Source organism: Notothenia rossii (genome assembly GCF_949606895.1).
Source record: "Notothenia rossii genome assembly, chromosome: 5".
NCBI lineage: Eukaryota > Metazoa > Chordata > Actinopteri > Perciformes > Nototheniidae > Notothenia > Notothenia rossii.
This window is the reverse complement of record NC_136903.1, coordinates 49,601,697-49,615,931: the sequence shown is the minus strand read 5'-3', so window position 1 is coordinate 49,615,931 and position 14,235 is coordinate 49,601,697. Positions and strand designations below refer to the sequence as shown.

At 43.8% G+C, this 14,235-nt stretch overlaps 1 protein-coding gene across 3 annotated transcripts in view; it reads left to right on the top strand.

Annotated features, from left to right (window-relative positions):
* The first annotated feature begins 622 nt into the window (after positions 1-622).
* Positions 623-14,235, top strand: part of optc (opticin) — a 66,167-nt gene continuing 52,554 nt past the window's right edge. For 2 of the 3 annotated variants that reach the window (XM_079680885.1, XM_079680886.1), the window contains exon 1: positions 623-951. The gene's annotated coding sequence lies outside the window, so the exon portion shown is untranslated. The remainder of the gene's footprint in view (positions 952-14,235) is intronic. The other variant, XM_079680889.1, reaches the window with a different exon arrangement.

Here is a 14,235-nt window from a genome sequence, read left to right as displayed (position 1 = left end):
CTGCACACAGTTTACATTTGACCGTAATATTTTGTGCGTCCTTTATCCCCACAAATTGAAAATAGTGGTTATATCTCCAAGTTATAAATGCGCTGCTGCTCTCGCTGATACTTGCATCTGCCGTAGTGTGTGTGTGCTGGTGGTGGGCGTTGCCGTGTATGTGTGTGTGTTAGCCTTAGCAAGTGTTTGTGTGTCTGTGTATTTTCCCCATAAGGCAAGACCCGCCCAACTCTGTCTCTGATTGGCTTACCCTGAAATGTTACCCCGCGTTAACCAATCATCACTCCTCTCTGGTCACTTTCACTTTTCCATGGTACTGTGAGAGGACATCGCTGTATTCGCCTGTAAATTACATCCGCAGGGAGATTCGGTTCAGTTGGATCACATAATGTAACGCAGTAATGCACCCATTTAAATCACAGTAACTATAATGGCGTTACTGAATGGGAATAGTTAACTAGTAACGTTATTATTATTATTAGTTACCGCAAAAGGTAGTTGTGTGCGTTAGTTTGTAACACGTTAGTCCCAACACTGGTAAACACACACCTGATAACCTGAGAGCTGCCGTTTCATTCAGACTGTTTAAAAAAAAACAACGGTCTGATTTTCAATGTGTGATTGTTATAGAGCTCCTGCGGATGATGTCACATATGCTGGTCACGTGACGAGAAACGAAGGGGGCAGCCATTTTGGCAGTAATCGCGTTAGTAAATTCATTGGCAGGCACTGGCAGACTGTCGAGGATGGTGGATAACTGCTGTGCACCAGGTTGCACAAATAGGCGTGGGAAGAAGAAAGGTGTATCTTATTATCGCATTCCAAAAGACGCGGAGAGGAGGGAAAAGTGGATCGCAGCGATTAAAAGAGCCAGGAGCCGTCTGAACAAGACTGAAAGATGGGACCCCCCGGCCGTTTGCTTTCGCTTATGCAGTGATCACTTCATATCAGGTGGGTGAAGGAATACATTACAATGCTACAAAAAGTTTCTGGTCAGTTTAATTTTTACCGAAGTAGAATCTAGCACCCAGTTATTATAGCTAACGGACTCTGTGATGTCCCTTTTTAACTCAACAAGTGTGGCTCTGGTGCAGCCTAGCCAGTTAGCTTGTAGCAAGCTAGTGGTAAACAAACCCGTGTTGAAAATATTCCTCGGGACTCGGGGAGAGCAGCTCTCCCCGAGTCCCGCTGTGCAGTTGCAGTGGGCTCCCAGCACAACACCGTCGTTCCTGACCACCACCCATGGCTTTAGTTGACTTTCATTAAGCCTTTGGGAGTGATTAACCTATATATGAAATTCAAAAATAGATAAATAAAGGTTAAAAACGCCAGCCACTTTGGTTGAGTACGTTCAAAAATACAAACTAGTTTCAGACGCACTGCAGTAGCTATCCAAGCTAATAAACAAACATGCTAACGTGACACTGCCGTAGCTAGACAAGCTAATAAACAAACAATGCTAACGTGACACTGCCTATCAAACTGGAATAATTTAATACTTACCCTTGCAGTGATGATGCCGAAGTTTTTGGATGTAAGACTCCACAGTTGAATGTTGTTTACGAAGCCGGACTGACACCATTTGTAAGCCTCCAAGCTTTTGTAAGCTCTGAGGGAGTCTCCTGAGTACACTGATGGAAAGCTTACAAGATAGCTGTGGATGTCCGCGTAGCGCAAGTCGGGTACATCGTCTTCAGAGCAGGAGGTTATGCTCTTGAAAAGCACACCGGGTGCATTATATGGGTCGCTTATATTTAATCTTTCTAATTTTGTACTATAAAGCCGAATTTCACTTGAATTAAAATGAGATGTATACTCGCACGGTAGGAAAACGCTGGCGCCGGTCGTCATGTTTACTGCCAAAATGGTGGCTGATAACCAAAAGTCACGTGACCGCAGGAGCTCTATAGCAGTAATATTAGACACTAATAATACAGTAAACTATTAACACTGTACATATTATTGTTTGCCCGTGGGATTAGGATTATCGGTAGTAAGAGCCGTGCTGCATTTTCCTCTGGTCGGATGTGATATAAAAACAAAGCGATTATTTTTGTTGTTGTAAACTCACGTGGATTAAACTACATTAGTGCATTCATTTCAATTCGCAAACATATGATACATTAAATGATCGTGAGGATGATGATTGAAAATCGTTTGTTTGAGCCGGGCTGCATTTCCTGATGAAAAAACATAGCGATGGTTTTGTATTTACACCTACGTGAATAATCAACATTATTTTGTTAAATAAAAATATGGTGATGTTTTGTAAATGATTACATGTCTCTTATTTAGCACAGAATATGATCCTATCCGTGATATATGGATCTTAACAAATATCCGCTATATCAGACACCTGTAGATCTATCAGCTGTTTATTTCACATGAGTTCCAGTGTGGCAGGTTTTCACGGCTCCCCCTGGTGGATCCATGATCCGTTGCAGCTGGTTTCATTAAAATTACATTTATTTATCTAGGGGGCGTATCAAGTCCTGCGGGGGGGGTTTCCTTTTCAGCAGGGGCCCACCCCGTGCAGATCACGGACCCGCACGGGTAGGCGTCTGAAATGAAATGCTACATCTGTAGATATACATAGCACGATGAGTGATGATTAAATAACTAACCCCCAAAACTGTGTGGAGATTAGATACTATCCCCCAAAAGTGCGTAGCCCGAGCCTGACGCTGATGATGTAAGACTGATAAGTAGAGGGCCTGGCGAGCTGCCATGTGGCCATTCCCTAAGCACAGCGGCTTTAAGGGGAATATACTACTTAGTGAGACTGCTATGTGTAGGCCTGAGGAATAGCCCAGAGCCGATTCTTCCCACAGCAGAGCGGCTTTGAGAGGAATATACTACCTATATATGCTACCTAATGAAACTGCTATGTGTAGGCCCGGGAACGCCCGAAAAGCCATCCCCCTTAAGCACAGCGGCTTTAAGGGGAATATACTACCTAGTGACTGCTATGTGAAGGCCCAGGAACGCCCGAAAAGCCATCCCCCTTAAGCACAGCGGCTTTAAGGGGAATATACTACTTAGTGAGACTGCTATGTGTAGGCCTGAGGAATGGCCCAGAGCCGATTCTTCCCCGAGCGCAGCGGCTTTGAGAGGAATATACTACCTACTGTATACACATTACCTAGTGAAACTGCTATGTGAAGGCCAGGGAACAGCCCGAAAAGCCGTCCCCCTTAAGCACCACGGCTTTGAGGGGAATATACTACCTAGTGACTGCTATGTGAAGGCCCGGGAACAGCCCGAAAAGCCATCCCCCTTAAGCACCGCGGCTTTGAGGGGAGTATACTACCTAGAGAGACTGCTATGTGTTGGCCTGGAAGTGACCAGTGCCGACCCCCCCCCCCCCCAGCACCGCGGCTTTGAGGGGAATATACTACCTATCAAGACTGATGTGTCTAGGTCTTTGAGGCAGCGACAATGAGCTTACCCCCCCAAGCATGCAGCTATGAGGGGAATATACTATAATGAAATAAATATAATCTAACCCAGCAACCACCTGGTATGCAATAACAGAATTCTACAGATATATATCTTTGAACGTTTATTCATCATCGAGTATCGCAAGAGTTCATGGTTGTTTGTGCTGAAAGGATCTCATTCCTGTGAAGCATGATATAGCGCTGGTGGGCAGAAGATGACCGACGGCCCAGGATACTCAGGGTTGAGGTAGGCGGATATAGAGCTGCAGTTGTGGCTATGCAGATTCTTAAACAGTGGGAATAGCGATCTGGGGGCAGATCGCAGCTTAGGCAGAGATCACGCAGCTTGGAGGAGAACCCTCGTCGTTGGGTTTGCAGCCATCGAATAAACATGGGTGCCGACCCAGGTGTCAGAGGGCAATGATGCGAGAAGTTCAGCATGGAAGATAAAGGACAAAGAAAACAGTGTTAGTTTTAGCAATGATTATTTGGGGTTCCTTGACTCCCCAAACAGAACTGTCAGACATTGAATGTTTCAAAACTGTGTATATTTGATTTCCAAAGTTAATTCAGTAAGAGTGAGATTATGCTGAGGATTAAAAGGTGAGAGGTCTGTGTATATTCACCACCTGAGAAACAAGTAGAAAGCTGTAACAACTGCATCTGACGTTTATCAATGTATAGTGAAACCCCTTGCCTGACTTATACCTTAACCTTTGCACGGCTGCAAAGTTAAGAGGCAGTCTTTATCATTGCGTGGAGGAGGTGCCTTCTTAAGGCCCTTGAGGAGCGAATGAATGAACTCTAGCGTGACTTAATACTTAGCACAAGATGCAGGATTCAAATGAAAATACAATCAATGCATGAACAACTATTATATATATTGTATTAGTACACAGAGGAGGTTGGGACAGAAGAAGATAAAAGTACCAAGCTGAATTGTATGCTTTGAATCATGCTCTTGGTTGGAGGCAGAATATGGGAAATCCTTGAGGGGCTTGATGTGTAGATCCAGAGTCATTTGGTTGAACGAAGGGCATGGCAAGCTGGTGGGGCAAAGCACTCATTGTGAAATCCCCCAAACCAGCAGAAGACGCAGCATCTGTAAGAAACTAGAGAGGATCTGAAGACACCGCAAGGTCATTATAAAAGAATTAACATAACATTCCACTCGTCGCATAGTAGAGGGGCTAAGAACCAAAGATCTGAGCAATAACCATCTCTAAGATTGCATTCATGCCGAATAGTCCGCGTCTTTACACCAGACGCAAGTGTGATACATCATTTCATTTGCAGAAGGTTGGGTTTGCGTTACCCAGGCAACCTCAAACAGACTATGAACTGTACACTAAAGTCATTGTAGGGAGATGCTTTTTCAACAATTGGCGGGACATTAAGCGGATAAAATGCAGATCCCAGCAATTTCTACAGTAGCCTGCATCATGGAGCATTGGCAGGTTATTTTCATGCTGCTGTTAATCTGGAGAGTGCATCAACAGACTCTGCGGCCGGCGCATAGGATTATAAATCAGACAACGTGCATTAAAAACATTATAACACATAATGAGAAGTTATGCAGTGAGGAGGTTTCACCGATGACAGGTGGCTCTGATGAGATTGTACCACTGCCTTTTCTCTGTACACAGGGGACCAGTGAGGTAAGCAGTCACCAGAATGAATGCATGACCCTATAGGTTACTGGATGTTGCACACAGCATAGATAGCAAAACAAGGCGATGACGCGGAAATAGTTGTTTCCCATGTTTTGATGCAGACTACGTCACACCAGCAATGAACCTCTCCAGAGTTACTAGCGAGCGACCCGAGACCACCTCTTTTAGGCGGAGCAGAGGTATCAGACTGCTTCAACACCAATCCAACGAACCGTATCAAGGGTTTAACGCTACAGGGACCGATTCAATAGTACTAAACAAGGCAGGTGTGAACGCGACCTAAGACTATGGTGCCTTAAGGTTTGGACAGAAAGGCTAGCGCTCGAGCTAGTTCCTTATAAATATAAAACATCTCTTTTAGAGATACTACCAGTGGGATCCCATAATTGAAGGCAGTAATCAGTATCAAATGTATTACAAGTCTAATATGTATTGTAACGTAGAGCGCTTTGAACACTTGCTAAAGCATTAAAAAAAATAAAAAATAACATGAATTGTAATTGTAATTATGGCTGTTCTGATGCGGGACAGCTTGTCTGGTGGCAGTGAAGCTTGCATCAGCACACTATCGAGAATGATACCGATAATTCTAGACGTGTGGAAGGGCTTCCAGTTCCTGTTCTGAAAGAGGTAGGCCTGGCTGTTGAAAAGGTTTTATCTGGGAAATGGTTAAAATATGGACACCAAGGGGTGCTTGCAGGTGTTGTAGAGAATCCAGCATAATGCTTCTGATGAGGTGTCAAATAAACGTGTGCTACTGTGGCAACCACATTTGATTGTAAAACCTTAAAATATATATGCCACAGAAGGCATATGGGATGTCTGCTTTCCCTGCCATGTCATCTACAGAGCATAGAAACGGGAAAAAATCTTTAGTAGTTATTAATACTCTTGACAGAATAATCGTGAGGAACTAACGGCTCAATAAAGAAACGTTGCTAGAATAATTCCTCCTAGCACTAGGCTAAGGGCCTGTCATGTTTTTAAACGTTTAAATAGCAGCACGTGTAATACTCCTAGCCAGGGCCGCCCCTCCCTAAAGGCCAATCACTCAGGCTGCATGGGGCCCCGCCTTGCGCAGGGGGCAGGGCTCGAGCTTAAGGACGTCCCGTCGTCCCGGGGCCGAAAAAATAGGGTCGGGGAGGATAAAAAAAAAATCTGGGACGAATTTGGGACGAGAGTTAAAATTAAAATACCCTGCTAACTCTACTACGAACGGTGATGAAAATTAAACTGACTGCACGTTTTATGTAGCACAGTTATTACATTTCCTTGTCAACATAAACACACACGCACAAAGCATTTAGCAACCCGCGAAATACACACACACACACACACACACACACACACACACACACACACACACACAGTACGTAGCTACAGCTGTGCCGCTGGCTGTCAGCCACCCGCACAGCTGGTTGTGATGCCTCGAGCTCAAACATACTCAGAACGTAGCAAGACCCGCGAATTCCTGGCCCGCGAATTCGCGGGTCTAGCTACATACGGAGTGTGTGTATTTCGTGGGTTGAATGATGTACAAGGACTGACAATGGTATCACGTGGAGGAATTCAGCAATTTTTTTACCGTTACATCGAGAAAACGCACAGCAGAACCAGACCCTGGAGCACCGGCCTCTGACCTAAGGACAGCCACAGCTGTAACGGGGAATTCAACCCAAGTCAATGAGGTAAGCTTGCTCGTATTAATGTTAAAGTTACCAGTTAGCTAACTAACGTTAGACCAGTGGCGGGCCGTGCATTTCACACCTAGGCCTTCAGTGATGTCCTACACAGTCCTACCTGAATTATTCCACCTCTTAATACCATCATTATGACGCCATGGCTCTAGAAACTATACATTTAGACAGAAACGCAGTATAACCGGGCGTTGCATCACCTTAACATAGTCAAGTACAACAGAGTTATATTAATATTTCCGAAGCATTTATAATCAATATATCCGCATTTACAATTAAGAGTGTTAAACTACCAGCTTTAAGATCGCTTGGATACGGTCAAAACTTAAAAATAAAAGGGGCTTTTTAAGTTTGTTCACTAAACAGCGCATTGTCGCACCCAAAGCAGTTTCATTTAAGAAACGTGACGATAAAGACACAAACTATTCACTGAAAATAAAAGAAAACAAACAAATAATTTGCATTTGTTCATGAGGATATATTTGCGACAGTGGTGAAAGTGTATTCCTAGCACTGAATGTCCACTTTGATAAAGGTTAAACCAAAACAATTCAACAAGTCTCCTTGAGTACTTTTACTGCACAGCTGAGCCAGTGCGCCACACACATCTCTATATCTCTTGCAGAAGCATCAAACATTTATTTTTTATATATTTGTCATTTTAATTACATATATATGAATTCGTTAATATTGATTTAATATTAACGACATAAAATGACAAAAATATATTAAAATAAAATAAAAAATAAAATGCTTTGTACTCACCAAAACAACTGATTATTTGAATACAAAATCCATCCTCCTTTCTTTCCTCAAGAAGACTTCAATGACTCTGTTGTACAGTTTATCTGTGCGTTTCAGTTCCACCAATAAGTCATTTTCTATAGACATGAAGGCTAATGATGAAAGCCTAGTCTGTCCAGTAGAATTTCTGGCATAAGTTTTAATTCGCTTTAAGGCCGAGAATGACCGCTCGACAGAAGCAGTGGACACAGGGATAGTCACTGCCACACATGCCAATGTGTAAAGCTGCCCCATGCTCTCACTCAGATTTTTCTGCTTAAGGAAATCAAGGAGATCAATGGGACTTTTCCCTTCAAAATCAGTCATGGCATACATTACAGTCAGTTCTGTTTTTAGCCGGGACAGATCGAACAGTGTTCCGTGACTCTGTGTTAATTTGGCTAAGGCTGTATGCGGGAATTTTTTCCGGTAGGTCTGAAAGTGCTGGGGGTCCAGGAGGGAGAGAAACATTAATTTTTCGTGGTCTTGAAACCTACTCCGTATCTGGCAAAGAATGTTGTCCAGAATATTGCTGTGGAGTTGTTGGTAGTATGCGCGAAGGTCTCCTTGTGCTGTACGTGGGCCTCTGCGTGCGCTCGGACCACTTGAGATGCGCGCTGTGTCCTCGTAGATCTGACGAAACTGGCACCTCTCTCGCTCAATTGTGTCACAAAACTCGTTCACCCTTGTCAGACAGAATTGTACATCCAATGTTTGTTTCTGTAGTATTCCAAAGAGCACATCTGAATGCTTAAAAATCCCATTGAATGTTTCAAGCAAAAAACAAAACTCAAAATCATCCAGACGTGCATTAAATCCATCAGCGCTAAGCATAGTATCCCCATCATACTCCTCATGATGTTCCAGTATGTGGTCAAACACCTCCTTTAGGGAAACTCTCTTCTCAAAGACTGCATTGACCAATCTCGATGTATATTGCCACCGCGTTGGTGCAACATTAGGAAGACGACGCTTGCAAATGTCATCCAGCAGTTGCGTGCGCTTAGGGGATCTGGAGAAAAATGCTGCAAGGCCATTGAGGCTGGCAAAAAAGACCTTGCATTCTTTAAGCTTTGAGGCCCCTTGAGTCAGTACTAAATTTAGTCGATGTGCATAGCAGTGAATGAATAAGGCCATAGGTGCCCTCTCCTTAACTTTAGCCTGCACCCCGTTTAGTCCAGATGCCATGACCGCTGCGCCATCATAACACTGTGCCACAACTTTATCCAGACTACATTCATATTCCTCCATGAAACGGAAAATAAGAGCGGCAATGTCATCAGCTCGCTTGCCGCTTGTAACATCTTCAAATCTGACAAACCGCTCCTTGACACCTGTGTCCGTCACATAACGCAGGACAAGTGCCAGTTGTGCTACATTACCCACGTCTGTCGTTTCGTCCACCATAACAGCGACAAAGGGTGCTTTTTTAATCTCCATTTTGATCTCTTCTCCCATCACTTCAGCAATAGCATAAATCAGGTCGTTTTGTATTTTGCCTGACGTCCCAGTAAACACTTTGTTTGTGGACAGGTGGTAATGCAAGTCTGTGTTGTTCTCAGCAAGCAAAGAAAGAAGCTCCACGTAGTTTCCTCTGTTTCTGGACTTGGCGCTTTCATCGTGTCCCCTAAATGAAAGTTCCTGTTTACCCAAAAACAGGACACAATCAATCAGTCTTTTCAATATTTCCCTATTTTTGTTCACCCTTTCGTTGTGGAGCTCCGTTTCCCGGCGCACTTGTTCGTTGAGCTGTAGATCCACTCGGGTGTCCCCAAAGGTTTTCAAAAGCACCATTGCTTGTAAGTGCCCAGCCGTGCTTTGGTGTCTCGTTGCTGCCTTGGTTAGACAACTCAAGTTTGCAAATCCAGTGTGGCTCCAAACACCAAATCGATCAGTTGCAAATAGCAAGCATTCCCAGCAGTACAATTTGCAGTGCCTCTCGGAGGCTGTGAGCCAGGGGTACCGCTCGTAGTTAGTGATTTGAAAGTGGCGGACAAACCCTTTCCCCCGCTGTGATAGGCTCGCTAGCGTCGGGGTTGGCCGTTCTCTTCTCACGATGTCTAGCTTTTCTTGAAAAGTTCGTCTTGAAAATGGCGTTGTAATTATATCTGCGACCAAATCGATCTCTTCTCCTCCTTCAGCCATTGTGGGTTGAAAAAAAACAGCTTGTAGAAATCTACACAAATTAGCTCGTTCAAATTCAAGTTCAGTTTGCTAGCTCTACATAGCTCTGCCTCTCAATAGTGCGTATCCAATCAAAAGACGTGCACGTGCTAACGTCATCGTACGCCTGCTAGCTGGCCCGTTGTCGCCAACTCAAAATCTGATTGGTTAACGCCACAGTTTTGTTTCCGTTCACTTTAATCTACAGGCGCCCGCACTGTTGATTCTGAAGGCCTAAGGGCAGATTTCTTGGACCCTGGCAACACATTATGGCTGAAATATGATTGGATAAAAGCTCTAACATAAAGGCCAACCCTCCAAATCTCGTTCTGAGGCTGGAAGCAGCGCAACCAAGAGGAAAGCTATGAAATGAAGAGAATAGACTACAGGGAATAATTTAATACATATTTGTGGAAAAAATATATCAAAACTTAATTTATATTCTGATGATGTTTAGGCCAGCAGAGAAGGCCTTGCTGGCCCTGACGGCCCACCACTGCGTTAGACTGATGTATTGTTAACACTAGCTAACCAGTCAGCAGCCGTTTTACAGTGAGTGAGTTGACGATAGCGTTACCTTAACTATGAGCAGTCAAAACTCCGCAACAGCTCAGATCATGTTACTAACTTTAACCACTTATGTATTGAATTACTCCTCTTCATCCCATATGGGATAATAAGGCTGAGTTGAGAACTCTCCATCGCATTTAGTGCTTAGCAATATGCTGCGCCTCTCCCCATGTACTAGGGATGGGTAGTGTGCGAGGGGGCGCCCCCTCCCCCCCCCACACACACACACACGCACGCACGCACGCACGCACGCACGCACGCACGCACGCACGCACGCACGCACGCACACACACACACACACACACACACACACACACACACACACACACACACACACACACACACACACACACACACACACACACACACACACACACACACACACACACACACAATACTAATTTTAAAAAAATGTTTTTATGAAAGAAAAAAAAACAGCATGTATTTTCTGTAAATCCATGTGAGTATAATGTAGGCTGCACACTCTATTGTTCAACTTTTATATTTCTATTTGCAGGTAGCCTCAAATGCCTCAAGCTCAACCAAATATGAGGCAAAAAGAAAACGCAAATGGTTGCCGGAGTGGAAGAAAACCTTCCCATTTGCTGAATTTGATGCAGAGACAGGCATGATGTTCTGCAAAAGCTGTCGTGCTTTTCCCAGTCTTGCGAAAGGGAACAACCTTTTCGTTGGTGTGGGTGGTGGCAAAATCCGGATAAAAACACTCCAAGAACACAGCAAAACGACATCACATTCTGACTGCGAAGGCACTCAGGCTGCGAAAGTAAACCCAAGCGGAACACCCATGGCTTGTGTCTAACAAAAGATGTCAGAGAATGTCAGAGAATGTCAGAGAAAAGATGACAAAGCTATTTAATATAGCTTACTTTGTGGCAAAAGAAGAAACCCCCTTCACCATGTTTCCAAGCCTAGTTGACTTGCATCACAAAAATGGTCTGGACCTTGGTGACACTTACAAGAACGACAATGCCTGTCACACCTTTGTCCAGGCCATAGGTCAATCTATGAAGGATGACCTGGTGGAGAAACTAAAAAACACACACTTCTTCTCTGTCATGTCCGATTCCAGTGTTGACCGCTCCGTGAAAGATCAGGAGATGGTCTACTTGACATATGTGGAAGATGGCAAACCTGTCAATCAATTTGTGGACATCGTTTCATTGGAGCATGCCCACAGCCAAGGCATCCTTGACGGAATACTTGTTGGTTTGAGGAATGTGGGCCTGACTGAGCAAGACTTGAAATCCCGCATGGTTGGCTTCGGCTGTGATTGTGCATCTTTGATGATGGGAGTTCACAATGGAGTGGCAGCGAAGCTGAAACAAATGTGTCCTTCAATTGTACCAATCTGGTGTGTGGCTCACAGAATGGAGCTGTCAGCGCTTGACAGCATCAAATCAGTGCCTCTGCTGGCTGAATTAAAGGGGACACTGAATGGTGTCTACAAGCACTACTCCCAATCTGCAAAAGCTTCCCGTGAGCTCCATCCACTTGGGAAAGTTATGGGCATAAATGTGGTCAAACCAGGTAACATTGATGGGACAAGATGGCTTCCACATATGTCCAGGGCCCTTGAAGGTTTGGTGAAAAACTTCAAAGTTACCCTGGTTCACTTTGAGAATCATGCTAGTGATCCGAATGACATGGAGGCTAGTGCCTTAATGAAAGGGAGAGCACGTGCCATTCATCGGTCCCTGACACAATACAAGATGGTGATGTTAATTCACTTGGTGTTGGACATTCTTTAGGAGATGAAGCAGCTCAGCCTGCTGTTTCAGAGGGATGGACTGACCTCGCAGATGGTCTCTGATGGACTACAAACGACAACATTGTCACTTGTAGCCATGCAGGTCAGTAACATTTTTTTGGATTAATTGTTGAACATTACGATTGAATATATAGGAATTGGTAAAACTGGTATTTATATAATCCCTAAATATGAAAAACTGTAAAGATATTTTGTCATTTGTGATTATATTATTGAAAAACTGTGGAAGTATTTTGTGCTGTTATTATATAATAAGAAATATTTTAAATGTCAATAATGTACGCCTGGAAGTCTAGACATTATCAACATCATCACAGTAAATATTCCATATATTATACACATTTCAAATATGTATTATTATATTCACAATATAACATACTTTAAAACGTTTTCATTTTATGGATTACAATGAGTAAAATGTTTTTTCTTTTTATTACAAACCTAGACAGACCCAGTCCCAAGGCTCCAGAAGGTACTGGATGAGGTTGCATCTGAAAACACCTGGCAGAATGTCCAGCTCAACAGGAGGGAAACGGACAATTCCACCTTCAACTCACTAAAGCTCCGCCTCATTGACGACCTGTGCAGGTTTCTGTCAGCACGCTTTGGGAATCTGGAGACAGGGATTCTGAAGGCAACCTCCACCCTCTTTGATCTGTCAAACTGGCCTTAAGACACAGCTGAACTGGTGACATTTGGCAATGCAGAGCTCATGGAATTTATGGAGCATTTCCAATCCATCCTTGCAGAATGCGGGGACTTTACTTCTGGAGATGCGGCTAAGAGAGAGTGGCTTGACCTGAAAGTCCTCGTACAGCGTCACTACAGGCACATTGAACTCCAGGTGCTGTGGCAGAGGCTACTTACGGGTGCTATTGGAAGGGAAGACCAGTTTAAGCAAATTAAGGTCATAGTGGAGATCACACAAGTGCTCCCCATGAGTTCATCTTGCTGCGAGCGTGGATTCTCCAGCATGAAGAGAATTAAGTCAGACTGGAGGTCTTGCTTGTCTAACGAGATGCTTAGCTTCCTCCTGCACATCTCAGTTGATGGCCCTCCTGCACAGCAATTCAATGCAGAGAAAGCGGTCACCAAGTGGTGGAGTAGTGGCTGAAGGACCAGAAGGCCCCTGTTCCAAGACTAATTAATATGTCAAGGTCTCCTGACTGTATTACAGTCATCCTGGTTACTGATTACTCTGGGTCCTGTTTTCAGGACAGAGTGTTGGATTTTTTTTAATTGGATGGGACTTGATAGGATTACATTTGGAGTAACTTTCTTGTTTGTGTGTTTTTAAAATACATTATTTGTTTATGTGGTGATCTGATTTACTCAAATAAAAAGTTTGATGAATTATCATCTAATGATTTGTATGTTGTATTTATGTTAAAGGTAACTTTGAATGATTTTAACTAATGATAATGTAGAAAAACTAATATTTTAAATTCGGGATGGTCCACATTAATTTCGGGACAGCTTAGATTGTATTTCGGGACGGTTCCGGGAGGATGGTGAAAAAAGTTAGTCGAGAGCCTTGGCAGGGGGGCCCCGCCCAGAGGGCCTCAACTGCTGCTGTGCGCAGTTCTCCGCGCAGTTCTCCGCGCAGTTCTCCGCGCACCCCCAGGTGACACGCGAGAGAGTGACAAGGGGAGCACGTCTGTAACCCGACACCTTTGCAATGAATCGACATCTGACCAATCACGGCTTTGATACGTCCACTAGTGCAGGCGAAGAGATGTTGGTGAAAAGACATTTTCAGTCCGGGGCAAGCAAGAGGGAAAAAAACAAATCATGAAGAAACTAGAGCATCACTCGAAGGTGGATTATTGTATGAGTTGAATATACAACTTGCGAATGTTGTATACGTCAAACTTTTGCCAATTGCCATATTAAAACATCAGCTGCAATTCACGACATGAAGAAGGCTGTCTCTGCATAGCATATAGGCTGATGGAGATGCAGTTATTTCCAGCATTCTTTATTTACCATTCATTCAAGTAGGTTATGCCTTGTATCTGCTAATGTACAGGAGGAAGAGTGATAAACTCTCTGTCTAGTTGGCTTCAATCAATCAATCAATGTTTATTTATATAGCCCAATATCACAAATGTTACATTTGT